A 26,753-nucleotide genomic window follows, 5' to 3' on the forward strand; every position below is an offset into this window, starting at 1 on the left:
TTACTCTTTTTCCTCTCTAACCTGTTCTGGTTTTCTGCACGTCGGAACTCCCATTGCTGTTTGCGGCATAGATGGTGGTGGTGGGCAAAGTAAGGGGGTTACTTGTCATCACATAGTTATTCATTTGTGTGACATTTAATTTCATTATGTCAAGTACTATTAGACTAAATGGGGAACGTTAATTAGTTATGTACTAAATAAATTGCATTGGCATACAGTAAACGTAAAAGGATCAAATAAATAGCTAGAGCTCTGGAACAGTATTAAATGGATGGCAGATGCAAATAAGAGAAGGAAGCTTAGTATAGCAATAGGGGGTCTAGTAGGATGGGAAGCATTGGAGCAAAATGCTCTGTCTGAAATCCTTGAAGTGATGAAGGAAGGAGACAATTATAATAGGTGCAAAGTAAAATAATTGCTTCATGTCCTAAATTATTGCATTTTCTAAGCAACTAGTGCTTCTTCTAGATAGTCGAGGATTGTGAGCTGAATTCCTATTTTTAGCTCCTACCTGACCTATTTGTTTAGTGTTATTGTTCAAGTTCTCAAGGATCCATGTAATTTTAGATGCTTACGATTTTGTCAAATGAATTAGATGCCAGCAAATTGCTTATTTTTGGCTACGTGTGAATACTCATCTTCCTCATTCTTTTAAAAAAAAAAGAGTATATTGGTCACAGATTAAACTTTAACACAATTTGCAATGTGTGCAAGCTTATGTGATTTATGCAATTTTGTGGTGACAAATTTTTATGAAGTAATGTGTGACTGCAATAAATTTAACTATTTTATTTTGTTTGGGTGAAATTTCTCATCAACTTAAGGGATCCAATCAGAATATTTAATTTCCTGCAATAAAGTCAAGCATTTTCCTAAACCCCATTAAAATGCCAGATATTGTGCTGTTACCTATAATTGCATCACCTTACCTAATTTAGTTATATTAATTAATCAGTTTAATGTAATTATTTATGTAAAAAATTAAAGGTCTCTTGTTACAGGTTCCTATTGAGTTTCCTCATTCTTTTAAATGTTCTTTTCCAGTTTTCTATCAAACCCTTGGGCAAAAATACTGATGTTTTTAAGTTTAATTCTTCAAAATTGCTGGTCAATAAAGTGGTAAGTAAGATGGCCAGTAGCCCAATATCTTTTGATACAACAATATAGATTATTAGATGAAAATTGAAATTTAAGAATTATTTTTGAGTTGTTTTTACTCAAAGTTCTAACATGAGTTTGATGTTCCACCAAATGGATTCAATTTGCAGATAAACTAGAATTGGGCCGGTCCTCTTCAAATGGCCCCGCATGGAGTGGGAGGGGAAGGGAGGTGGAAAATATTGAAAATGTTTTCCTGATTAAGTTATAATACTGGATATTTCTGAAAAGAAATTTGGCCTGTCACCCTTGATGCAGTTGTTAAAATACTCCTGTACAAATAATTGTGAAAGACCCAGCTCAGCAAACTAATAGTGTTAGGGGCATTGAGTCTCTTAATAGTAACTGCTGACTGATACCTGAGACCTGAGCTATTTGCTTGGATAATTATGGAAAACTTTATATATGAATATTTTTAGAAAGAATAATCTATTTTTTCTAATTTTGATTTGCATTGTAATGATATTAATCAGTTTGCATAATTTCATTTCTACAAATATGAAAGACCTAATTCATAATAATAACATATAATGCATTGGCAAATACTTCCTTCTTGTCCAAAATTGAACAATGTGTCATTGACATTTTAATATTCTAGCAACTGACTTCACATAATGAGCTAACAAATTTATAAGTGATGAATGGAAGGGATGCCTTTTTTTTTGTTTTATTTTACTATTGATGAATGCACACTTCTAAATAAGTACAGAAAAATCGTATGGGAGCAACAAATGGAAATCTTAGAATGACTGAGACTTGATAGAAGGTTTCACAAACAAAAATAAACATTTAGAGACAGACCTTAACATTTCCCTCAAATATTTTAGATTTTGCAGCTCTGTATTGGAAATCATGACCTGTTCATGTGAAGGTGAAGGGTGGACTCTTTGGAGGTCCAACAAATGAAAGTCCAGGCAAGAGAAGAGAGATCTAAGAAGCAGGTAGGTAGTAAATTAGACCTGTTTAAAAATAGCAATGTGGATTATTAACAAATAAAACAAACCAAGATCTCTACAGAAGATGAATTTTAAGTTTTGTTTGGACTACTTCCCTTCCTGATCTTGAAGAAATCTGCCCAAAAGGACTAACTGGGCTCTGTGGTGCAGAATTCCCCTTTTCCAATATGGTTTGGAATCACATGCTCTTTATAGGGGATCTATAACATTCTGTAACAGTGTTCTCATAATGCAGCATGTGCACCCGACTAAATTGAAGTTTTCACACAGTAAGGAAACCAATAATTTGTTATTGAAAGGCAAAGAGGTTAAAAAGCAATTATTTTAAATTTTACAAAGTGAAGTAAAGCTTGGGAGATGTGCATAGTATGCAGTTAGAAGCTGAAATCATAAAGTTTAATAAAAAGTGGCCTAGTGATTCATTCTGAATGCTGAGAAAGAGTGCAATGCAATTTAAAATAGATGTAACTTGAAATAGAGCCAGGATCCACATTGCTCCCATTGATCACTTCCCGCAGAACAGGAGAGGAAGCAAGTCATCCTCAATCTCAAGGACCAACCTATGAAGGGGAAGGATGCCACCTTCCAAATTTCCATAGTTACTGGAATGGTTCCACAGACTAGAAGGTAGCAAATGTCACCCCCCCCCCCCATTATTTAAGAAGAGTAAGAGAGAGAAAACTAGGAATGACAGATCAATTAACAGGATATCAGTAGAAAGGATAACCCTAAAATCTATCATTGAGGAAGTGGTAACAGGGCACTTAGAAAATAGGGCAGAGTCAACATACAAGGGAAACCATGCTTGACAAATCTGCTTTTTGAGGTTGTAACTGGCAGGTCAAATGGATGTGGTATATTTGGATTTTCAGAAGAAGGTTCTACACAAGGTCATTAAACAAAATTAGAACACATTAATATATTGATTAATGAACAGAAGGCAAAGGGTGGGAATAAACTGGTTATTTTCGGCTTGTGAGGTTTTGACTAGTGAAGTGTTGCAGGGTTCCATGCTGGGGTCCCAGCTATTCGCAATCTCTATTAATACTGTGGTATTAATACTTTGGGTATTAAAATGTGATATATCTAAGTTTGTACCTGATACAAAGATGGATGGTGTTATGTATTATGAGATGAATGCAAAGTAGTTTTGACGGGATGGGTGGTGGTCGTCGTATAAAAGCAGGTGGTATGGGTGAGGGCATGGATGATGGAATACAATATGGGAAAATGTGCGGTCATCTACTTCAGTAGGAAAAAGAAAGGCAAAGCATTTCTTAAATGGTGAGAGATAGAAAGATGTTGATGTTCAGAGAGACCTGGAAGTTGTTGTACATAAATCCCTGTAAATCAGTGTGGAGGTACAACAAGCAATTAGAAAGGCAAATAATATGCCAGTCTTTATTTTGCAAGAGGATTTGAGTACAAGAGCAAAGATATTTCACTGCATTAACATAAAGCTCTGGTGAATCTGCACCTGGAAAAATGTATACAGATCTGTTTTCCTGTTTAGGGCAGGATATACTGGTAATAGAGAGAATGCAATGAGATTAATTCCTGAGATGAGGGGATTATGGGATAAAGGGATTACCGCATGAGTGGAGATGAGTAGAATTTCCCTATGTGCTCTAGAGTTTAGAAGAATGGAAAGCGATCTCATTGAAACATATAAAATTTATGCAGAGTAGAGAGGCTGGATGCAGGGATAATGTTTTCCCTGGCTGAATTGTCTAGAAAAAGGGTCAGGGTCTCATAATAAGAGACTAGACATTCGGAGCTAAGAAGAGATATCTTCAGAGGGCAATGAATCTTTGGAGTTCTCTACCCATGATCTGTGGAAGCACAATTGCTCAATATATTCGAGGTAATGATTGATAGCTTTTTATTTAGAGAACTGAAGGATATTGGGTTGGTAGGTGAATGTAGCGTTGAGGTAAATTATCAGCCATGAACTTATTGAAGGGTGGAGCAGGCCTAGTGAAGGGATACTGAATGTCCTACTTCTATTTCTTATGGTGGTCTTATCAGACAGAATTTGACACCAACCCAGAAAAGAATGTAATAGAAAAGCTTGGTTAAAGATATGGTTTTTAAAGGATGTCTTAACAGAGGACTGAGAAGCAGAGGGGTGGTGTGGTATGGGGGTGAATTCCGCAGCTTTGAATGAGCTCAAGTTCACATTGGGTGAAAGATAGGAGGTCAACCATGAAGGTTAAGCTGGTGAAAGTAGCAAATGTAGTGGTTTTGCCTGCAGGTGAGCTGAGGAATTGACTGAGTTGGACGATATTGTGACAGTGGGAATAAGTAGTCTTGGGACTGGACCATTGTCAGATGGTCACTTGGGGTCAGTTACATCTCCAAAGTTATGAATGGTTGTGTTCAGCTCCAAATATGTAACAAGAGGATGGAGACGGTGGCTAGGGAGCAGAGTTTATGATGCATTATTACAATGGATAGAAACAGTCAATCACAATTGGCTCTGACCACTAATCCTGCACTGATTCAGATCTTACATCAAACATATTGCACCTTGGCAGTTGCTCTCATTCTATTTTATGTAAACTTCTGGTTCTGTCCCAACTTGCACTGCCCCATTTGCCATCGCCCCATAAATTTGTGGGGGATGACAAATGAGGGTTGAATTCAAGCAACCTAGAGGTCGATGGGTTAAGGGATTTGGGAGTATTGGTGATGAGAATAATAGTTGCTGATGATGCTACTTGCTCATTAGCAATTTTTGTCAGAATTGCTGATATTACGGAGTTTTTGCTGATGGTTGACTTATAATTGAGAAGTGATATTTGGTTACGTTCTGTATATTTTTACTTGGGCCTCCATCTGTGTTGGGTGATTTCAATGGTGGGGGAAGGACTGCAGGTAGCTAATGAAGCCTCTTGCCTACTTTCATTCAGTGAGTGCATCAAAGTCGTGGGCAATTCTTTTTAAAAATCAGTTTACTTTAATAAAGTAGTTTAGGAATTGCAATGTTAATAAACAAATTGTGATTTAAAAGTTAATTTTACTGTTGAATTGAAAGGATGAACTGTAAAGTATCCCAAATATTTAAATGTTCTCATTGAACCTACTACTTTAATGCTTTTAATGTATGACTATAAAATTATTTTGATATTTAAAATAATTTAAAATGTCTCCATAAATCATACTGCATTGTTTGGTTCTAATGCAGCAGTTAAGTTAGTAGCATCGGTCTCAATATAATACATTATATTTGAGTAATTATAAAGCATTATTTTAAAGCTTTGTTTAAGTGATCAGTAAACATTTAAAATTAATGACAAATCATTTATGTATGCAAACTGCGTTTCAAAATATGCTTGCTTACTCTTGCAGCTAAATGTTAATGAAGCAAAGAATATCAAACCTACATCATGATTGTGACCTATGCATGTTATGTATTGTAAACTATATAAATGAAATATTTCAGTCAAATTGAGATTAATGTAGAATGTGCTGCTTTTAAAGCATATGCAGTACATATGCTATTAATCTTATTCATCTCCATGACTGCCTGAATTTTATGAAACATTATTATGACTGATTATCATAAGCAGTCTGAAGTGATTTTTTTTTTAACAACTGTCTTGAGCATGTTGGTAATTGGGCATAACCTGTGCACAGTAAGATGTATCTGTTGACCTTGTGATTATTTTAAATTTCTGTAAAAACAACATTCTTTATGTAGCACTTTTAACGTAGCAAAGTGTTGCATTGCACTTCAGTGTTATCAAAACAAAATTTAGTGTCATATAATAAGGCATTGGAGTAGATGAGCAATGGTGATTAAAAGATTAGGTCATAAGTAGGTCTGAAGGAGGTAAGAGAGGAGAGAAGTCTGTGCTGCGAATGTTGCAGATGAGGATTTGGTGGCTGGAGATGAGGCTGCCATTGATAGAGTAATTTCATTTAGGTTTGAGAGTAGAATTGTAGGAGTACAGATGTTGTAGAAGGTTGTAGGGCATGGATAGATCACAGATGAGGAGGGGAAAGGCCAGGGAGAGACTTGTAAACCAATGTAAGTATTTTAAAATTGAGAAGTTTCTTAATTTTGAACCAGTGCAGGTTAGTGAGCTCAGGGGGTAATTGGTGAACATGACTTGTTGCTGATCAGAATATGGGCAGCGTTTTGGAATGTCCTTAAGTTTACAAAGGGTAGAGCAAGGAAGGGCTTGCTAAAATCTAGTCAAGTAGTCAGTCTAAAGTTAACGGATGTGGCTCGGAGTTTGTCTACAAATAGAGGCCAGCATGGAGTGGGGCAATATCATGGAAGCAGGGGTCTTGATGATGGCTTAAGTATTTGGTCAGGGGCTCACGCAAGGGTCAATATGACATCAGTGCTGTGTCCTGATTCAGATTCAGAACTTCCTCTAGGAAGAGGGAGGGAATGGGTTGTTTATTAAACGAGTTTATGTTGTGCTGAAAACAATGGCTTCATTCTTTGTCATATTTAGTTCCTAATATAGAATGTGGCAGCTAATCTTAAAGGCCTGCTATCTTTACTAAAACACCATTTTTATAACTATTTCTTTTAAAACCTCTTGTTTTATTAATGAACTTAAACATTCATTTGATTCAATTAAATGATTCAAGAGAACTAATGTTTCTTTCCTTCAAAATTACAATTTCGTTTAATTTACCCATTATGGATATTGATAGAGATGCATTTGATGCTATTTTTCTTTACCCTTTGGTCGATGGAACATCAAAGGCATGCACAGGAGAAACAGCTGAGGGAGGAAGCAGAAAGAGCAAAGGATGAACTGCAACACCGATTATTGCAGTTTCAGGATGAGGCACAGTTGGCAAATAAGGCTTTGGTAATCAACATTGTTAGTAGATAGAGTAATACCATTTCAGTAAAAATCTTGGCTGTATTTCTACTTCTGAATAAACAGCCAGCAATTATATCTGAGGAATTATCTGTCGCTAGCTATCTGAAGAAACAGCAGCGTTACTCGCAGCAAAGGCGCAGGATGCGGAAGAGGAGGCCAAGTTATTGGCCCAGAAGGCAGCAGAGGCTGAGTAAGAGATGCACAGATGGAAAGTTGCAGCTCTGAGAACAGACGAAGGAAGACTGATGGAGCAGAAAGTGTTGGAGGCCGAGATGCTCGTGCTTAAAGTGGTTGAAGAATCTCAGAGGTAGTAAATGTTTTGTTCTTTGTGTTAACAAAATCTGTTTAACACTGGTGCACATTGCTGACTGTCAGATTCTGTATCAGCAAAATGAAATCTGAGCAGAGGTTATTATTCTTAACCTGTTCACAAATCTAATGGGTCAGTTTCAGTGGTTGTAATGCCAGGGGCTAAAAGCTTATCCTACAAAAGTTTAAATAAAATCTGTCAGGCCTCTCCATTCTCATTCTTTTGCTGTGAGCCCATTCATATGAATTGATTGCAATGAAAACCACAGCAGATCCTTTTCAATTTTAAGAAAATAACAATATACTTAAAGAGCAAAACTAAATTCTGTTATCCTTCAATTTATACCGTCCATGTTTTGGTTACAGTTTGCCATCCTTCATGATGGGATGGATTTGGTTAACTGATAGTCAGAACAAAGACATTGGCTTAAATGTTAACTTCCTCACTGCAGGCTGGAAAAGATTGAGAGTTGAGGGTGATGGAGAGGAATTAAAGAGGAATTAATAAGGGAAACATGAATCCGACGTGAAATGTACATGTGTGCCAACTTGAAAGTTATTAGTGCTGCACAGCTTTCCCTGGCATTGACTTCCTTCCTCCCTGAATCTCCATGATCAGGATTGCTGGGGATCATACCCATAGCCACAGCATCGTGCCTCTGATGATACTATCTTCCCCACCACTCCATGACTGTCCCCACAGGCTTCTACGTGCTAGCCACACATCTATTTTGTGGGCTTCAAAATGAAAACAAGGGGTTTGGTAGGAGCTCTGTGTGTTTGGCTTTGTCAGGTTCTTCCCGAGAATATTGTCATATTGTTGCTTGTCTATTTGTAAAACCTTTTTTTAAACCAATCATTTATTAGATTTGAAATTTATTGTGATGTAGTCTATAGATGTTGAAGGATCATGTGAACTCTGAGGCTACTTTTATCATTATGTGATGTTGTTAAGTGAATAACTTCCTTTGTATCTATCTTGCATTCAAGTTCTTCTCGTAACGTTTTTATTTTGTCATTTTCTTCAATGCAATACACGATTACACGCTTAAAATGAAAGATAAATTATGTTTTAAAGAAACATCTTATCCCATGTCATTCTCTTTGGTTTGTATCAAATAGAAAATAAACTTCATCTCAAGATTCAGCAGCTCATCTTCTGACAAAGCAGTTATAGACATCTAGGAGCAAACAAAATTGAGCAATTGAAGCAAGATTTGCAGGATGCACTGGAATCTGACCAAAAGTCCAAACAAAAACTTGTGGCGATCACCAACAAGTCTTTATGTGGTACGGACTTATTATTTTCTTTATTGATGCATAACTTAACTCAATTTGAATAATTCAACAAATATTGTACTTTGCAGCAAAATCAACACTGGGACTAAAATCAAGTCAGGATCTTGCCTCTGAGTTAAAGGCTGTAGTGCCCTTGCAGTGCAACTGCATTGCCGTCCATTCAGCATCCAAAGCACCTACTCCAAGTGAAACAGTGATTTACTTGGACCTATTTTAATTTGGAATACTTGATTCATGAATTATGAGGTCTTCTTTGCGTTGAGGAGACCAAATGCGGATTAGGTAAGCATATGCGCAATGCTACCATGAGTTTCCGTTTGCCAGTGACCCCTCAGTCCCCTTATGATCTCTGTCTTTGGTTGACAACAGTGCTCCAAAGAAAATAAACTTCATCTCAAGATTCAGCAGCTCATCTTTTGACAAAGCAGTTATAGACATCTAGGAGCCACATTGAGTTCAGTATATTCCACAAATATATGCACAAAAGCATATTTACTCGCATCTTCTTGTCTTTTGCCTGTCACTTTGAATCTGTGCCTCCTGGTGCTTGAATTATATAATAATGGCAAAAGCTGCCCTCTCTTTACCCTATCTAAACCAACTATGATCATGTACCCCTCTATCATATATCCTCTCCAATTTTTCTTGCTCCAAGCAGAAAAACTATGGCATCTTCAATCTAATCTTGGGGCTTAATTCCCTCATTCTTGGAATCATTCAACTGAATTTCTTTTGCACCCTCTCCAGGTAGTTTAGAGGAGGGCTCCCACAACTACCTTGACTACGCTTCCTTCTACTCCATCTGCCGTAAGAATTCCATTCTCGCAGTTTCTCTAGCTCTTCTGTATTTTGTCTGATCAGTATATGCCACAAATGATGCATAGTGGGATAGGTGGGTGGGTTGTTTAGGATTTTGTGCATACGTGACCTTCATGCGCTCACGACTAGAGACTTGTGGTGCCGAGTTCTGGATGCTCTTCCTTCATTTTGAGTAGTGAGAGGCCAGGGATTCCAATGATTTGGTAAACTTTTTTTTAGCAAGACATTTAGAACATTTTTGAAGTATTTTCTGCATTCTCCTGGAAATCTGTTGCCTTGACAGAGCTGTTTTATTATTAATATTTTAATGAAAAATCATTGACTTGTTTTGTTTCTGCACAGTTTCTCCCTAATCTACTGAATATTTTCAGCATTTACATTTTTAGTTTGCATTTACAGATTGTCTTTCTTGCACTTTCAGGACATCTCAAAGCTTTACGGGCTATGTAATACTTCTGAACACTTGAAGTATTCAGACGTGTTACATTGCCTGTAAAATGCTTTCATAACTTGGGAAATGTGGCAGTTTGGGCAATTTACAGAGTAAAGGGTGGGAGAGCTCTTCACTCCTGTAGTTGTCCCTAGATGCCATCACTAAAACAGGCTGGTCATTATCACATTCCTCTTTCTGGGAATGCATGTAATTTTTTTTCTCCATTTCCTACATTACATTCTAGACAAATTTGAGAATACTCATTTGGCTGTAAAGCACTTTAGAACGTCCTGATATCATGATAGACTTCTTTTGGTAGGAGTGTGCAATCCTTGAGGCACAGAAATAGGGCATCCAGCCCACCAGTTCTGTGCTGGCTATTAGTAGAGCAATATGTGCAACTCCATTCCCCCTACTCTTTCCCTGTAGCCCTATAAATTATGTCATTTGCCTACCTGATTTTGCTTTAAAGCTCTGAACTCTGTATACACCACCTCTACACAGTGAATTCCAGATTGTAGCAGCTCTTCAATGTCCTTAAAAAGCATATTTACTTGCATCCCCTCGTCTTTTGCCCATCACTTTGAATCTGTGCCTCCTGGTGCTTGAATTGTATAATAATGGGAAAAGCTGCTCTCTTTACCCTATCTAAACCAGCTATGATCATGTACACCTCTATCATATATCCTCTCAAATTTTTCTTGCTCCAAGGAGGAAAAGCTATGACATCTTCAATCTAATCTTGGGGCTTAATTCCCTCATTCTTGGAATCATTCAACTGAATTTCTTTTGCACCCTCTCCAGGTAGTTTAGAGGAGGGTTCCCACAACTACCTTGACTACGCTTCCTTCTACTCCGTCTGCCATAAGTATTCCATTCTCGCAGTTGTCTCTAGCTCTTCTGTATTTTGTCTGATCAACCCCTCCCACACTGGTGCTTCTGAGATGTCTTACCTGCTGCTTAACTATGACTTCCTCTTCGCCACAGTTGACAGGGTTTTCAACCAGACCTATTCCATTCCCGTACTTTTCTCCTCTCACTCCCTGTCTTACCAGCCAAAGCAAGGATTGGATTACCCTTCCGTGGCACTATCCTCCATTTTTATTGGACTATCTCCCTAAATTACTACCAATTTTAACAGACACCTGTACCTTTCTCCTCCACTTCCAGCATTTCAGAGGGGTTGTTCCCCTGTGATTCCTTGGTTCATACTCCCATCCCCCCCAACACCCACTCCTTTTCTCATGGCACCTTCACATCCAATCACAGGAAACGCAACCCCTGTTCCCACCCTACTATCCAAGGACTCGAATGCTCATAGAATGTAGAATTACATTGCACAGAAATGGGCCTTTTCAGCTCCCCTTATCCTTACCGATCGTTATGCCTATCTGTGCTGATGCCATTTGCATGCATCAAGCCTGTGTCCCTCCTATGGCTTTCCTATCTAAGTACCTGTCCAAATATCTTTTAAATGACATAAATGCATTTGCCTCTCCCAACTCTTCTGGCAGCTCGTTCCAGATAACCACTACCCTCTGAGTGGAAAAACCTGCCCCTCAGATCTCCTTTTAAATTTTTCCCTCCCATCTTAAATCTGTGCCTTCTAGTTCTAGACCCTCCTGCCCTGGGGAAAAAGACCCTGATTATCTATCATTGCCCCTCAGCATTCCACATTCTAATGAGAATAAACCCGGCCTATCCAATCTCTCCAAACAACAGCCTTCCATTCCAGGTAACGTACTTCCAGGTGAGGCAGCAATTCACTTGTAATATATCCAATTTGGTTTCCAGGTATCCCTCAATTTATAAGTTTTCAATTTTGTGATTTTCATTAACACAATCAACTCTATCAAGTACATGTCTTTTATCTATGAAGCTTTTTTATTGTTACGGTGAATGATCCTTAATGTTAGGAAGCTCAGAGATATTATTTAAATATTAACGTGAAGTGGCAATTGAAATCCCTGAAATCATTGGTCTTTGGAAATTGAGTTCTTATGGTTGTAGAAGAATGTTGCTCCTGGACATGCATCATGATTTAAGAAAGGCAAGAATGGGGAGAAAAAAAAGAGGTAAGCATGTGATGAGAAGATGAGAATCAATGGCATGTGCCCCTAAAGTTTAATGCTCCAGGAAAAAGCAAGACAGTTATGGTGAGACTTTAAAGAAGACAAGGGATGGGGATGTGTGAAAGAATGTTCATTTCAAAGATTATATCATTTTGTTTCCCTTCCCCTTCAATAAATGATATTGTGTGAAGATTAACCTGGTCAACAGAGCCTTATTATCGACAATAGCCCCAGACATCCGGTAAAGTTGTTGTATCTAGGTAGCGTTACTCCCCCACAAACACACATTCCTTTGCTGTTACAACCCACAAATCCAAGTGCTATTGCTTAATTGAAAGCCACCTCATGCAATGAGATGTGTCATGTCAGAGTCTGGCATCAATGACAAACCCACCATTCAGGAAATTTAGAGGAGGTACAATATCAAGATTCACATGGACTTAGTCAGTGCCACTTTGGATGATGTAAATGCTACAATGAATGGTATATGGAGCAAGTTATGGCCAAGAAGACATTGTCAAATTGGGAGATGAAACTGTTGCATTCAGTGTCTGTCAGTCCCCATCCTTGACGGACATTTCCTTTGTTCTCTGCCCCTTCTCTGCAATTTTCCCTTGTCCTCATGAAAGGTGTTGGCCTGACCTCCTTAATAGTCTGTTATTTCAGAACTCTACCACTGCAATCTGCTTCAAAAATTTAGCTGCATCAAGCATACCACAGTTCATTAGTTACATAAATGTTTTGCACATTAAAAAAATTGAGATTTACTTAAATATTGAATAGAATAAGAGTTACTTAATTCATGTTTCATTATGGTTTTATTAGCCCTTGGATTCAAGCACAACTTCCATGCCAATAGAATTCCCAAGCCTTAACTTTGAGACTGAGAACTTCTCATTTGATTTCAAGGACACTGACATGAAACTGCTTTCCATGGAGATAGAAGAAGAAAAATGGGTTTTGCCTTCATCTTGAATAGATGTCATAAACCCTTTGAGCAGTATTGAATGTAGTGAGCATCAAACAAAAGGTTTAAAAATGACTGTTATTTTAATGTTGTTTGAAAGAAAAACCTAGCAGCTTTTTCTTTTATGATTGAGAAATGGACCAAAATACACTAATGTCAGCTTGCTTAGTAAATGTACTTCATTGGTATTCTCTTGATGTCAGCAAAATACATTCTCTAGACCACTTTAGGCAGAAGTGCATATATTCTGGGTTTCAGTGAGAATGCGCTTGAAAAACTTAACACATGGAAGTAGGTATAGGTCATACAGCTTCACGGGATAGGATCGTTGCATTTCAATCCACTTTCCTGCCTGTTCCCTATCTCTCCCAATTCCCTTGAAATCTAAAAATTTATTAATCTTACTTGTGAATGTACTCAACTGAGCATCCACAGCCCTCTAGGGTAGGGGATTCACAGCCCACTGTAAAGAAATGACTGACCCCTTTTCCAGAACCTGTGCCACCTACTTCTATGCTCTTTTTGGCCTGAGGCAGCAACCCCTGAGAATCTATCTTCATTGTCCCTTTCAGAATCCTGCATGGTTCAAAGAGTTCATCTCTCATTCTTCTGAGCTCCAGGTATAAGCCAATCTTATTCGTTCCACTGAGGACGATTCTACACTGGCCTGCTTTCAAAGCAAGTACATCCTTCCTCAGCTGCTGTGACCAAATCTGCATACTTCCTTACTCTTGTACTCCAATCGCTGTGGAGTAATAATCAAAATACAGCTTGTGCTCTTAACTGCTTAAAATATCTGAATGTTAACTTTCTGCACTTCATTAATTGACACACCAGGACCTCTCTTTGTATTTACTAGTTTCTTATCATCTAGAAAATACTCTATTTTCTATTTTTACGATTGTGAATCATCTCACTTTTCCTCACATTATACTCAATCTATCAATTGCTTGCCCCCTCATTTTCTGTCCTTTTGCAGACTATTATCTTCCTCATAATTTACATTCCCACCTAACTTTGTATCATTAGCAATTGGCATTATACATGATATGACCTATTTATGTCCTGGATGCTCCATTCATGAAAGCAGCTGGCAAAGATGGTATTATCCACTATGAGATCTATAAGATTGTGCTCATTTTGCCATTGATTTTACGCTCATAATCCATAACACAGTGTTCACTAAAGCATGTGCTCACTGACTGAATTTCTGGACCCCAGAAGCCAATATCATGAAGTGTGTTCAAAGTAGACTTCGAATGGAAATCCTTTCTTGATTGACTATATTGAATTTTATGAATTTAAGGAGAGGATAGGTAAGATGGAGCATTTGGATCTTTCAAATGTGGTCTCAAAGTCTTTGGCGATAGTAGAATCGTAACTGTGGTTGCAATTGGGAAATGAGTAGCAGATAATAGAGAAAACACAGATAGCAGTAGGCTAATTCCTGGGAAGAGAGGGTTGTCATCATAAGCGACTAAAGAAATTAGGATTATATTTGGAGTTTAGAAGGAGGAAGGGTGATCTCATGGAAACGCACAAGATGCTGAGGGGGTATGACAGGATAGATATCAAGACTTTCCCAACAGTGGGAGAATCTTGAACAAGGGAACATTGTTGCACGATTTGGGTTGGTCATTTAAAACTGAGATGTGTAGGAACTACTTCTTGCCAAGGATGGTGAATCTTTGGAATTTGCTACCCTGGAGGCTAGCTCATTGGAGATACTTAAAGAGGAAATGGTTACTTTTTTGAAAGATCAGAGAATTGAAGGCTATGGAGAACTGGTACAGAAGAGAAGATGAGGCCTAGAGCAGATCAGCCATGTTCCTACTGAATGGCAGACCAGGCTTGAGGAGCCGAATGGTCTGCTCCCGCTCTGATTTTCTTATGTCCTTATCTACCCAGACCGGGAAAAGGTGGGAAGTTTCACAGAGATTGGTGGTGAGACCACAGTTGTTCACAATTTATGCTAATAGTTTGAACTCTGGAAGTTAAAGTAACTGCCCAAATTTATAATTGATACCTATTTGGGTGCAGTTAATGCAAAGAAAGAATTCAACAAAATCCAGGGTGATATTAATGTGTGCAGAGTTGTTGTGTAAGTGGCAAATTAATTTTGGAATAGATGTCCAAGGTGCATTTTGGAAGGAAAAATGAAAATGCCTCAAACTGCATGGATGGGAAGAGGCTGAATAGGGTTGGGGAAAGTAAGTAAATACAAGTATGGAGAATACTTGGTTCAATAAGGCAATCGTAAAAGATGATAGAGGGATAAATTGAAAAATGGGAAGTTACATTATCCTTCTGTCAACCCTAGCTTAGATTGCTTATGAGGTTCTGTGCATAGCTAATGGTTTCACATTACAAAACGTGTAAAGAGGAGCCAATGAAGATGCCAAAAATGCTCACACTGGTGACAACTGAAGAAATGCTTATCAGGAAAGGCTGATTAGGCTGGAGGTCTTTATAAGAAAGAAGGCCAAGAACCACTGTGCAGAATGTGTAGAAAATGTTTCCATTTGTGGAGAGTCCAACAATAGATGTGATAAATTTAAGAGTTGCTAATAAATCAAAGTTGCAAGGAAACATTGGGTCAAACAGTATAGATTGATTCATGGGAGAGGATGAGGATTGAGAGGAATTAAACAATTTTCTGCAAGATGAGATGAAATAGGGTGGGAGATGGAGAACAAAACATCTCTTGTTCCTGTGTGATGGCCTACTTCATCAAGTTTTTTTTTAAATTATCTTTTTCAACGAGTGTTATTAACTGAACTTTCACTTTTGTAAAAGACAACTGAATTTGCCTTGTTGAAATGATCGTAATATGAATTTAACACTGCAAACATGCAACAATGTGAGCAACCCTAATTGGTTTTTTTGTTTTTATTGAAATATTTTGTGTACAGAAAAGTATTGTATGACATCTCACACACATACAAAAAATAATCAAAAGCATCAGAAAGGTTGAGGAAATGGATGATAAAATATATTAGACAGCCAGCTGTTTTCTGAAAATGGAGTGTAGTCATGAAAAATGTTGTTTAGTTGGTGAAATGATCCAGAACTGATTATGATGGAATGGGGTCTGCATTATATGGCCTGGGCAGTTCCCTGATTTACATTGCAGTGTTTCTTCCTTGGCCAATTTGGCTCAGCTGTTCCTCTGGCAGATCTGGATTACTTGCTGTTGGAGTAGCCCTGCAGTAATTACATCCTTTGGATAAGGTTTCAGTATTTATTTTGTACAGTTTATCTTCTGGTGGAAGAATTTGCCAATTAAGTTTATATCTGAATTTTTATGCTAAATTTGTGTTTAATTGGTCAGAACAGCTGCAAGCAGCTCGACTCGTCTGGCTTTTCTGACGAGTAAGGATTTAACCTCTTCCTTTAAACTTGTCAACTTGCTGGGTGGTGCTGTTCTGATCTGATATGACTAGGCTCTGTGTGTGATGATGGTGTGGGTGCAGGGAGGGTGGAAGTAGGATGGGCAGTAGCTAATTAATTCCTACCCATGAATAGTCTGTAAAATTTTGCCAACTGTCAGGCTGTGAACGTATAATATTCAAAAAACTATTAAAACATTGAAACAATTATGATTAAAACATCTTAAATTATATTACTATAAAGCATTAAAATATAAAGGAAAACTCAATTAATTAAAACAAAATGTAAATCTCTCGCAATTTCTCTTCTCCCTCACAACATTCCTTTCCAAACCAGCTAAATGGGTTTGTATTCCTGGGCCAGATCTAAAACTTGGTGCAGATCCTGCAGGCGATTTTATTTCCCCAGGTATCCGTGTATATTATCAAATAAATGGGGACCTGCAATTAATTCATGCCCCACAGTGGACTCCATGATCATTTGAACTTGGAACGCAGCCTAGAAATCACTGGCTGTTATCTGGCCAGCAAATTTAGGACTTCTACGTTTGTGATAGAATAATATTCTGATGCCTATTGGGTGCAAATGCCAGCAATTTGACATGGAACTACTGGAATTTCCCAGCAAGTTTTGACCCAATATCATCATCCTAATTAAACTATCCAATCTAACTTCCATACTAAGAATACTATATATTTTATCTTTGCATTCATTCCAACTCAGTCATAAGATCTGGAGATGATCTGCCACATATTTTATCTAATAAAATGTATTGAAACTGAAATTGTTTCAGTAGAAATAGGAAATTCAAAATCTAATGAAACACCTGTTCTGGCAGGAGCTAATTTGTTCAAGGACAAAGTTGAATTAGCATTTGATGATATGAATGAAAATTAAATTTCATCTCCTGCTTGTGGTGGAAGTAGTGAAGCTGGCAGGCCTCGATATCACAATGGATTAGCAAACCTTCCTTTCAATTCTAATACCTGGGTCACAGCACAAAATTAATTTGACAGTTTTTGGCAATTTTCTGAAGAAGAGCTGGCATGAAAAATGAGCAAGTCACTTTGCTGCAATAAAAGATGCTTTTCAGAGACTGAAGTTGTGACAAATTGTTGGGAGAGGGATGCAGAATCTTTACTTTCATGACATTGAATGTCAAAAGTGGGATATGGTACTTCAACACTTCACCTTAATGAAGGCTGTACCATTAATATGGGAGCAGCAAGTGTTTGTCTTGAGATCTCTTCTGGATAATTGCTATCTAAAGTTATTAATTGAAGGTTATTCCACTAAGAGGGGAGACATTATTTGAAGATTAATGGTACACAATGGTATTTCTGCCAATTACTTATGAAATTCTTTGTTGTGAAGTAAAGAGTTGGTGATTAAAGCGGACATCACTTAAACATTTGGAGTATATCAGATAGGTGCTTGGAGCAAAGGAAGCAGGATTAATATAGGAACATGGTCGGCACATGTCGGATATATATTGTGTTCTCCCGTATGCAACATTTATGGCACTGAGAGACCCATTTGACAAACCTCAGTTTCATTAATTGGGCAGGTTCTAATTCAATAATTATTACAAAAGTCTTGTACAGTAATACCTGCTACCTAAAATGTTGCCATAATAGTTTTTATCATGATAATCAAGGATATCTTTTCATTAATGGTTTTTAACTCCAATGAAATGATTCCAGATAGCCTCCATAGAATTGTAAGAATTTTAATTGAAGGGGAATTAGAAACTTTGAGATCCCATTTCAAGGGCCCATTTAAATTAAGTAGTACTTTGAAGTGTAGCCCAGCAAGTGTTTCCAAAATCAGTATCACTTGGAGCCTAGCCACCTGACCTGACCTGACAGAGTGTGACAGGGGTGGGTCAGGTCTGTGTTCTGCGTTCAGGTTGGATTGGGCTCTGTAGTGCTATGTCGACCTAGCTGAGAACTTTATCCAAATCAGTTTGATTCCATGTCAGTGCATGATGGTAGTGTGAGCCAGACACTTGGCCAAGGAATGGACGCAGGACTTAACTTGAGGTACAAGGTGTTATGTTTGTTCTTCACCATGAGACAAACTCGGCGTGGGTTTAACATCTGAACATTTATTAAAACAACAACAACAGACTGCACAGACTTGCAACTGACAGGCTGGCTGGCTTTTCCTGCCCTTTCCAGCCACTTCCTGTTCCCCCATGTGACCCCTTGCATTGCCTGCTGGGAACTGTAGTCCTTTATTATAACTACATAACAACACATAATAACGCATCTTCCCCCTTTAAAGAATAAAAAAACAAACACAATACTTTGTCCTTATAAACCTGCCAAGAACCCTTGTCAACTCAGCAGCTTTCAATCAGTCTCTGAAGTGGTTTTATGGTCCTTTTTGGTCTGGTACTTGTTTCCACAGGTGTGTTGCTTTCATTTGCTGCATTAGTGTTATCTTGGGAACTCTGGTCCACATGTTCATTTTCTCCAGGTGCTGGCCCCTTTGGTGTACTGACAGGAGATGGGTCACAGCCATGGGTTGGAGCTTGTGGTCGTAGATCCATGCGGTTCCTCCTCAGAGGTGTCCCTCGCTCCATCTGGATCTGGTATGAATGTGGATTTACTTCCTCTTGCACAACTCCTTGCATGGACCATGTGCCAGAATCATGATCTTGGATTCACACTTGATCCCCAGGCTTCAAGACTAGTAGGCTTTTCGCTGTCTTGTGATTCCGTTTCTGTTTTTCTTTCCCTTCCTCTTTAGCCTGTTTGACCTTGTGTACTCCTTCCGGTGTCAACAGGTTTTCATGTATTGGAAGGTTAGTGTGTATGTGTCGACCCATCAGCATTTGGGCTGATGAAAGGCTGTTCTGCAGTGGCGCACTTCTGTAAATCATTAGACTTCTATGGAAATCCTCTTGTTCATCTTGTGCTTTCTTCATGAGACCCTTCACCACCTTAACTGAACTCTCTGCTAGGCCATTAGATTTTGGGTGATGTAGGCTTGAGGTTATATGTCGAAACACCCCAAACAATGGCAAAGGATTCAAATTCACTGCTCAAATTGTGGATCATTGCCTGATATTGCTTCACATGGAACTCCATGCCTCGCAAACACAGCTTTCAGGAATGTGATAACTGCTTTGCTGGATGTTGATTGCAGTGTCACAACCTCTGGGTAATTGGAAAAGTAGTCTGTTACAACAATATGGCTCTTCCCATTACAGTCAAACAAATCCACTCCAACTTTGAATTACGGCCTGTCTGGTACAGGGTGTGGTGTAAGTGGTTCTGCTTGCTGCTTTGGTCTGTAGGTAAGGCACATTTCACATGAAGCAGTAGTCCGGTTGATGTTTTGGTTCATTCTTGGCCAGTACATCACTTCACGTGCTCTACATTTACATTTTTCCTCCCCAAGATGCCCTTTGTGTATCTTCTAGAGCATCTCCTTGCGTAGTGACACTGGAATCACAAACCTGTTCCCTTTTGAAAACCATATCTTTCACTCCTGACAGTTCAGCTCTGCATGCCCAATAATCCCGAATACACATTGGACAGTCATCCTTTGCTGCTGGCCATCCTTTCCATATTGTATCCTTGAGTACTTTCATTGTTTCATCTGCCTCTGCTGCTTTCCTAATCTGCTCTGTTCTATCTGGAGATACTGGAAGAGAGGTGACTATCACGTCAACATAGGCCTGTATATCTGCATTAACCTGTTGATCTCTTTTCTGTCTTGTCGACTGCTCGAGACAGAGCATCAGTAGCAAACATATATTTTCCCGGTGTGTAGATCATCTTCACATCATACTTCTGCAGCCTTATCAACATGCACTGTATCCTCATGGGACAGTCATTCAGTGGTTTGGACATAATTGAGACCAATGGTTTATGGTCTGTCTCCACTTCAATAGCTTGCTCATAGATGTACTGATGGAACCTTTCACATGCATATGTAGTGGCGAGAAGCTCTTTCTCTATTTGTGCATAGTTGGCTTCCGCACTTGTTAAAGCCCTTGATGCATAGGCCACAGGTTGCCATGTGCCCTCATGCTGCTGCAGTAGTACTGATCCAAGGCAGTGCTGGGACGCATCAGCTAATATCCTGATACACCTTTCCGGATCATAAAACTTCAGCACGGGCTCTTCAGCTAGGACCCTTTTCAACGTCTGGAAACACTCTTCTTGCTCATGAGACCAAATCCATTCATTTTGTTGCTCAAGGAGTGACCTAAGTGGTGCTGACACTGTTGATAGTCAAGGGATGAACTTAGCCAGGTAAGTCACCATACCTAAGAAATGTCTCACCTTTTTTGTTTCGGGGCCTCTCCATGTTTTTAATGGCTGACGTCTTTCTTGGGTCAGGCTTCACCCCCTCTTCAGATATGACATCTCCTATGAAGGTCAGTGTCTTCACACCAAACTCACATTTCTCTTTATTTAATTTCAAATTGACATTCCTTGCAACGTCAAGCACTTGTCTCAGTCAAGTATCGTGTTCTTCCTTGGTGGACCCCCAGATGATGATGTCATCCATCATGGTCTCAACACCAGGTATGCCCTCAAATCATGTGGATGGTTTTATGGTAGACTTCTGGTGCGGACAGGATCCCTTATGGCAGCCGAAGATAGCGATGTCTTCCATGTGGTGTGTTATAAGTGCACAGTCTCGAACTTGCCTCATCGAGCTTCATCTGCCAAAATCCAGACGATGCATTGAGCTTGCTAAACCATTTGGCACCTGAAAACCGGGACATGATCTCCTCCCGTGTTGGCAATTTAAAATGCTCTCTCTTGATGGCTTTGAGATCTCTTGGGTCTAGACATATCCGCAATGCTCCATTTTTCTTTTGCACAATGATCAGTGAACTCACCCAATCTGTTGGTGGTTCAATTTTCTGTATGACATTCATTCGTTCCATGCATGCTAGTTCTTGTTTAAGTTTATCTCTAAGTTGAAACAGAACTTGCCTGCATGCATGGACAACAGGAGCCACTGTCTCATCTATGTGAATGTTGTGTACACCAGGTAAGCATCCGAGCCCCTCAAAAACATCTGCATGCTCTTCTATGAGTGTTGTGTGGTCATCTTTGGTATGTGAAGCTACTATGAAAACTCTTTTCACTAGGTTGAGCTTTTCACACGCACTCAGACCTAATATTGGCTGTACTCTCTTTTCTACAATCTGTAGTTGTGATTTTAAGTGCTGCCCCTTGTGCTTAAAGGTTACAATACAGCCCCCTTTTACTGGAACTGTCTCTTCAGTGTAGCCTGTCGCTTTTAACTTCACAGGGTAAATCTTACTCTTTACTGTGAGAGTCTTATAATCATCCATGGATAACAGATACACCTGAGCTCTGGTGTCAAGCTTGAATGGAATTACTGTCTCATTCACAGTTACTGGAACAATCCATTCTGTTTTACCAGTAGCCACAGTCTGTACAGAATTCACGAAGAAATCCTCCATTTTCTCGACAACTGTGTGCACCTTTCTCTTGTTAGCCCCAGCTTTGCAGCACCTTGCAAAGTGAATCTTCTTCCCATAGCTATTGCAGGACTTCCCATAAGCAGGGCACATCTTTGGAATGTGTTTACCTCCACATCTGCTACATTTGCTGTTTGAGCCTTCCTCTTTGATTTGCTGTTACTTTCGGAAATGCCTTGGGAGCTGCTTCTCTGTTTTCACAGCATGTACTGTTGTGTCTGCTCTGTACAGCTCCTTAGCTTGTGCTCGTGTGGTTTCTGCTGACCTACACATATTCACCGCCTTCTCCAGGGTCAAATCTTTTTCACACAACAGTCTTTCTCTGAGTCCATTATCTGGAATTCCACAAACTATTCTGTCTTTAACTAGTGAGTTTCTCAAATCATCAAATTCACAAGACTTATTCAGTGTGTGAAGCTCGACTAAGTATTGGTCGAAGCTAACACCTTGTTTCTGGTCACAGGAAAAGAATTTATATCTCTCAAATGTGATGTTTTTACTTGGGATAAAATACTCCTCAAATTTTTCCATCAAGATGCCCAACTCAAAAGCTGTCTCATCAATTTGAAAGCTTTTATAGATGTCCAAAGCATCTTCGCCAATCACGTGCAGAAAAATAGACGCTTTCAACTTTTCATCATTCCTTCCCACTCCACTGGCATCTAAGTATATGTTGAATCGCTGTTTGAAGCATTTCCAATTATTGGCTAGATTGCCAGTAAACTGCATAGGCTTGGGAGGATTTAGCTTATCTATAACGGGAACTCTCGGCCTCTCCCCTCATGAATCACTCTCGGCAAATCCGGTGACTGCTGAACTTCAGGAAGAATGTGCTCCTTCGCCACGCCGGCCGGCTTTTTCTCCGTCTTTTTACAGCTTTTCTTTTATACTCACTGAGTCTCTTTCTCAATTGCACACCGTATTCATTTACTTTCCTTGTTCAGACCTCTCACCAACTTCTGACACCATGTTATGTTTGTTCTTCATCACGAGATAAACTTGGTGTGGGTTTAACATCTGAACATTTATTAAAACAACAACAGACAGGCTGGCTGGCTTTTCCTGCCCTTTTCAGCCACTTCCTGCTCCCCCATGTGACCCCTTGCATTGCCTACTGGGAACTAGTTCTTTATTATAACTACATAACCCTTCTGTGTTGTTATGTGTTATTTTTAGGTGTTGTTTTCAGGTTTGTCAGTAACAGAGTATGATGCCAGGTAAGAGAATGAGCAGGTTACTGGGAGTCGGGAACATTAGGTGAGATTTGGAGGTTTATAGTGCCTTGGTACTGCAGTCACAAGATCAGAAGACAAAAGAGCAGAAGTAGGCCATTCGGCCCATCGAGTCTTCTATTCCCATCTAGCCCCAATATCTGCCCTTTTCCCCATATCTCTTGATACCTTGACTAATTTGATACCTATCAATCTCCTCCTTAAACACCCCCAATGATCGGGCCTCTATGGCTGTATGTGGCAACGAATTCCATAAATCCATGACCCTCTGCCAAAAAAAAATTTCTTCAGATCAGAGTGGTGATGGATCACATGGGTAGAGTAGACAAGGGACTTCAACCAGGTTTGCAATGTTTATTTTGGGTGTGGATGTAAGATTTGATTCAATGTCATCGTACAGGTGTGTTCTTCTTCAAAGGCTTCTGGGTCAGGTGGAGAAACAATGCAAGTACTAGGCTCAGTTCAGGTTCACCTTGGTTGAGCTCAGGTCAGATTTTAAGTTTGTATCCAATCGCACGCAGTGTCGCTTGTTTAAAGTATTCCGCATAATATCACTGAAAGGCTACAGGATGGAAAGAGGGCTTTCACTCTGCTGAGTCTGTTTCAGCTCTGAATCCCATTCCCCTGCCCTCTTCCCCAATGTCCAAAGCCCTGCAAATTCTTTCCTTTTGGATATGCATCCATCTTCCTCTTGAGTGGTGCAATTTAATCTCCCTCCACCACTACCATTGGTGAGACATCCATTTATGTGGATGTTATCTGGACTGGAGGGCTGGATTTTTTCCCCCTGGAGCAACGGAGGCTGAGAGGTGACCTTAGAGGTTCATAAAATCATGAGGGCATGGAGTAGAGTAGATAGTCATTTTTCCCGGGGTAGGAGTTTCTAAAATTAGATGGCATAGGTTTAAGGTAAGGGGGGCAAAGATTTAAAGGGGATCTAAGGGGCAAGTTGCTTTACACAGAGGGTGGTGAAAATAAGGAACGAATTGCCAGGGGAAGTTGTGGAGGCAGGTACAATTAAGACATTTGTACATGTACATAGATAAGAAGGGCTTTGAGGGATATGGGCCAAATGCAGGCAAATGGGACTAGCTTTGATAGGTATCTTGATCAGCATAGACATGTCAGGCCAAAGGGCCTGTTTCTGTGCTGTATAACTCTGACTCTACCAGGGACAGTGAACTCCCACAGAATTAACATGTTGCATTATTGTTTACCATTGTCTAATGAGAGGAAAAGAACATCAAAAGTAAGGATCTTTGCCGCACCTATATTATTTCTTCAGATGTGCATGGGGCAAATATCTTCACATTAATTCATGAAGTCATTTAACCTTTTCATACACCGTTTAATGGTTTATCAGGTGTAGGCTGGTGCACTCACTGCCTTTGTCATCTCCTTCCATAAAGTCTCGTCCACCCTTTAATGAATCATTTTCCCATCAAACGTCAGGATACATTCAAGGGATCCTTCCTCTCATATTAAAACACTGTACAATGTAAACAAAAAAGTGAAATACTTTAATCTGTCACTCAACAGATAGTGCAGTTTTCTTTTGCAGCCTGAATAAATCGAGGTCTAGGGCAGGTAACTTGACTTGGTTAGTAAGTTGACATGGCCTAACCTAGTAATGGGAGAAAAATCTGGTTGTTTAATTCTGTTCATAACACAGTTAATCTGGAATAGTTGAAGGTAATTCTGGTCACACTACAGGAAAGATGTGATTAAGCTAGAGAGAGAGTACAGGAAAGATTTGCAAGGGTTTTGCCTGGATTGGAGGGATTGAGTTATAAAGAGAGATTGAATAGTCTGGGCCTGTTTCCCTGGGGCAAAGCAAGCTGAGGGGTGACATGAGGTATATAAAATTATGAGAATTTAAATTTTATTTACAGCGTGGTAACAGGCCCTTCTGGCCCAACGAGACCGCGCCATCCATTTTAAACCCAAATTAACCTACCCGTACATCTTTTGGAATGTGGGAGGAAACCGGAGCACCCGGAGGAAACCCACGCAGACACAGGAGAACGTACAAACTCCTTACAGATGGCGATGGGAATTGAGCCCCGATTGCTGGCACTGTAATAGCATTGCGCTAACTGCTATGCTACCATGCTGCCCCTAACGTAGATTTTTCAGGTAAATTCTTCACAATGAGTAGGTGGTATTTGGAGGAGGTGGTGGAGGCAGAAACAGTATCAACATCCTAGAGGCATCTGGATATGTACTTGAGTGAGCAGGGCATAGGGGGACATGGAATTAAAGCAGGCAAGTGGGATTAGTATAGATGGGCATGATGGTCAGCATAGATACAGTGGGCTGAAGGGCCTGTTTCTGTGCTGTACAACTCTATGACTAGTTATAAAAGATTGCAGCACTCATTAGGAACATTTCCACTGTTTCATAAGGAAATTAATTGATTCTCATTACTTTTTTCACATTTATGTATTTAATTTTTTTCCTTAAGTGTGTATTTCCCCCTTCAGATTTAAGAAATCAGAATTTTTCATTACATTTTGTTGTCATGAAACTTGGAAGTACATTAGTTAGTGTGTCATTGTATTCTTAATCAACTGTGCAGTTTTTCATTTTGGTTGGATTTATGTAAAATGTTTTCCATGTACATGTGAAATAAGCATTAAAAAAAAATCCAGGGATGTATTGTCTGTGGCCAAAATGGACATTGTTGTTAGGAAATGGAGACTGTCCATGTGCGTTACATTCTTTCGTGAGTGTATGTGTCAATAATGTTCAATGAACATTAAAGGAATGAAGTATGGTGGCACTAGTTTAATATATGTGACCTTATTAGAATGATTAAAATGATAGGTTTTGATAGACTGAATACAGAGAGAAAGTTTCCACTTGTGGGGAAGAGTTTAACTAGCGGCCATCATCATAAGATAATCACCATAAAGTCCAGTAGGGAATTTGGAGGAAGCTCCTTTATCCAGAGTGGTCAGAATGTGGAACTTACTACCACAGGGAATGGTTGAAGTGAGTAGTATAGGTACGTTTAAAGTTGGGAGTTAAACTGGTTAAGACCAGAAATGGCTCTCAGCATGATGTGGGCAATGCCAAGAACATGGATACAGTGAAGGAGGAAGTTCACTGATTTAAAATGATGTGCCAAGGTGAATTTAATTTTCAAATGGCATATCCAGACAACTACACCAACAGCTTTATTGCTGTTTAGATTCTCTGCACCCTAACTATCCAAGCTCCAATGCTCTCAACTAATCCTGGCCTCATATTTAACTTAAAAGATGCCTTATCTCAACTTCATGCAGTTAACCCTGCACTTACAACTTGTATGTAGGCGGAGCAGTGGCAATGAATCAACCAGGACAGCCAAATCACTCAAACATATTGGGGTGGGGAAAAGAAAATTCATTGATATCCTTTATTACAGGAGAGGTTGGCACAGTACAACAAACTGCAGTCTTTTTCTTATAGGCAGTCCTTGGCGATAAGGGTGTCCACTTCCTGCCCAGTTCTGTGCATTCTGAAATGGCTGAAGAGCCTTTGCTGGAAACACATCGCTATCCAGAAGAAGGGCAGAAGGTATTTGATGGAGTTTGTGGGTGGATAGTTAGGGACATTGCACATTCCTTCTGCTGTTTCTGTGACAGAGCTTGTGGTTGGCAGCTTGTTTTGGGACTGCAGTCCAGATGAATGGTCTTGACCTAAAACATTGACTGTCCATTTCTCTCCACAGATGCTGCCTGACCCACTGAGTTCCTCCAGCAGTTTGTTTTTTGCTCCAACTTCCAGCATTTGGAGTCTCTACTGTCT

The 26,753-nt window shown here is 39.4% G+C and overlaps 1 pseudogene; it reads left to right on the plus strand.

Annotated features, from left to right (window-relative positions):
• LOC127579617 (merlin-like) overlaps nucleotides 1–26,753 on the plus strand; it is a 97,523-nt pseudogene that overhangs the window by 63,683 nt on the left and 7,087 nt on the right.

This window comes from Pristis pectinata, chromosome 17 (assembly GCF_009764475.1).
Source record: "Pristis pectinata isolate sPriPec2 chromosome 17, sPriPec2.1.pri, whole genome shotgun sequence".
NCBI lineage: Eukaryota > Metazoa > Chordata > Chondrichthyes > Rhinopristiformes > Pristidae > Pristis > Pristis pectinata.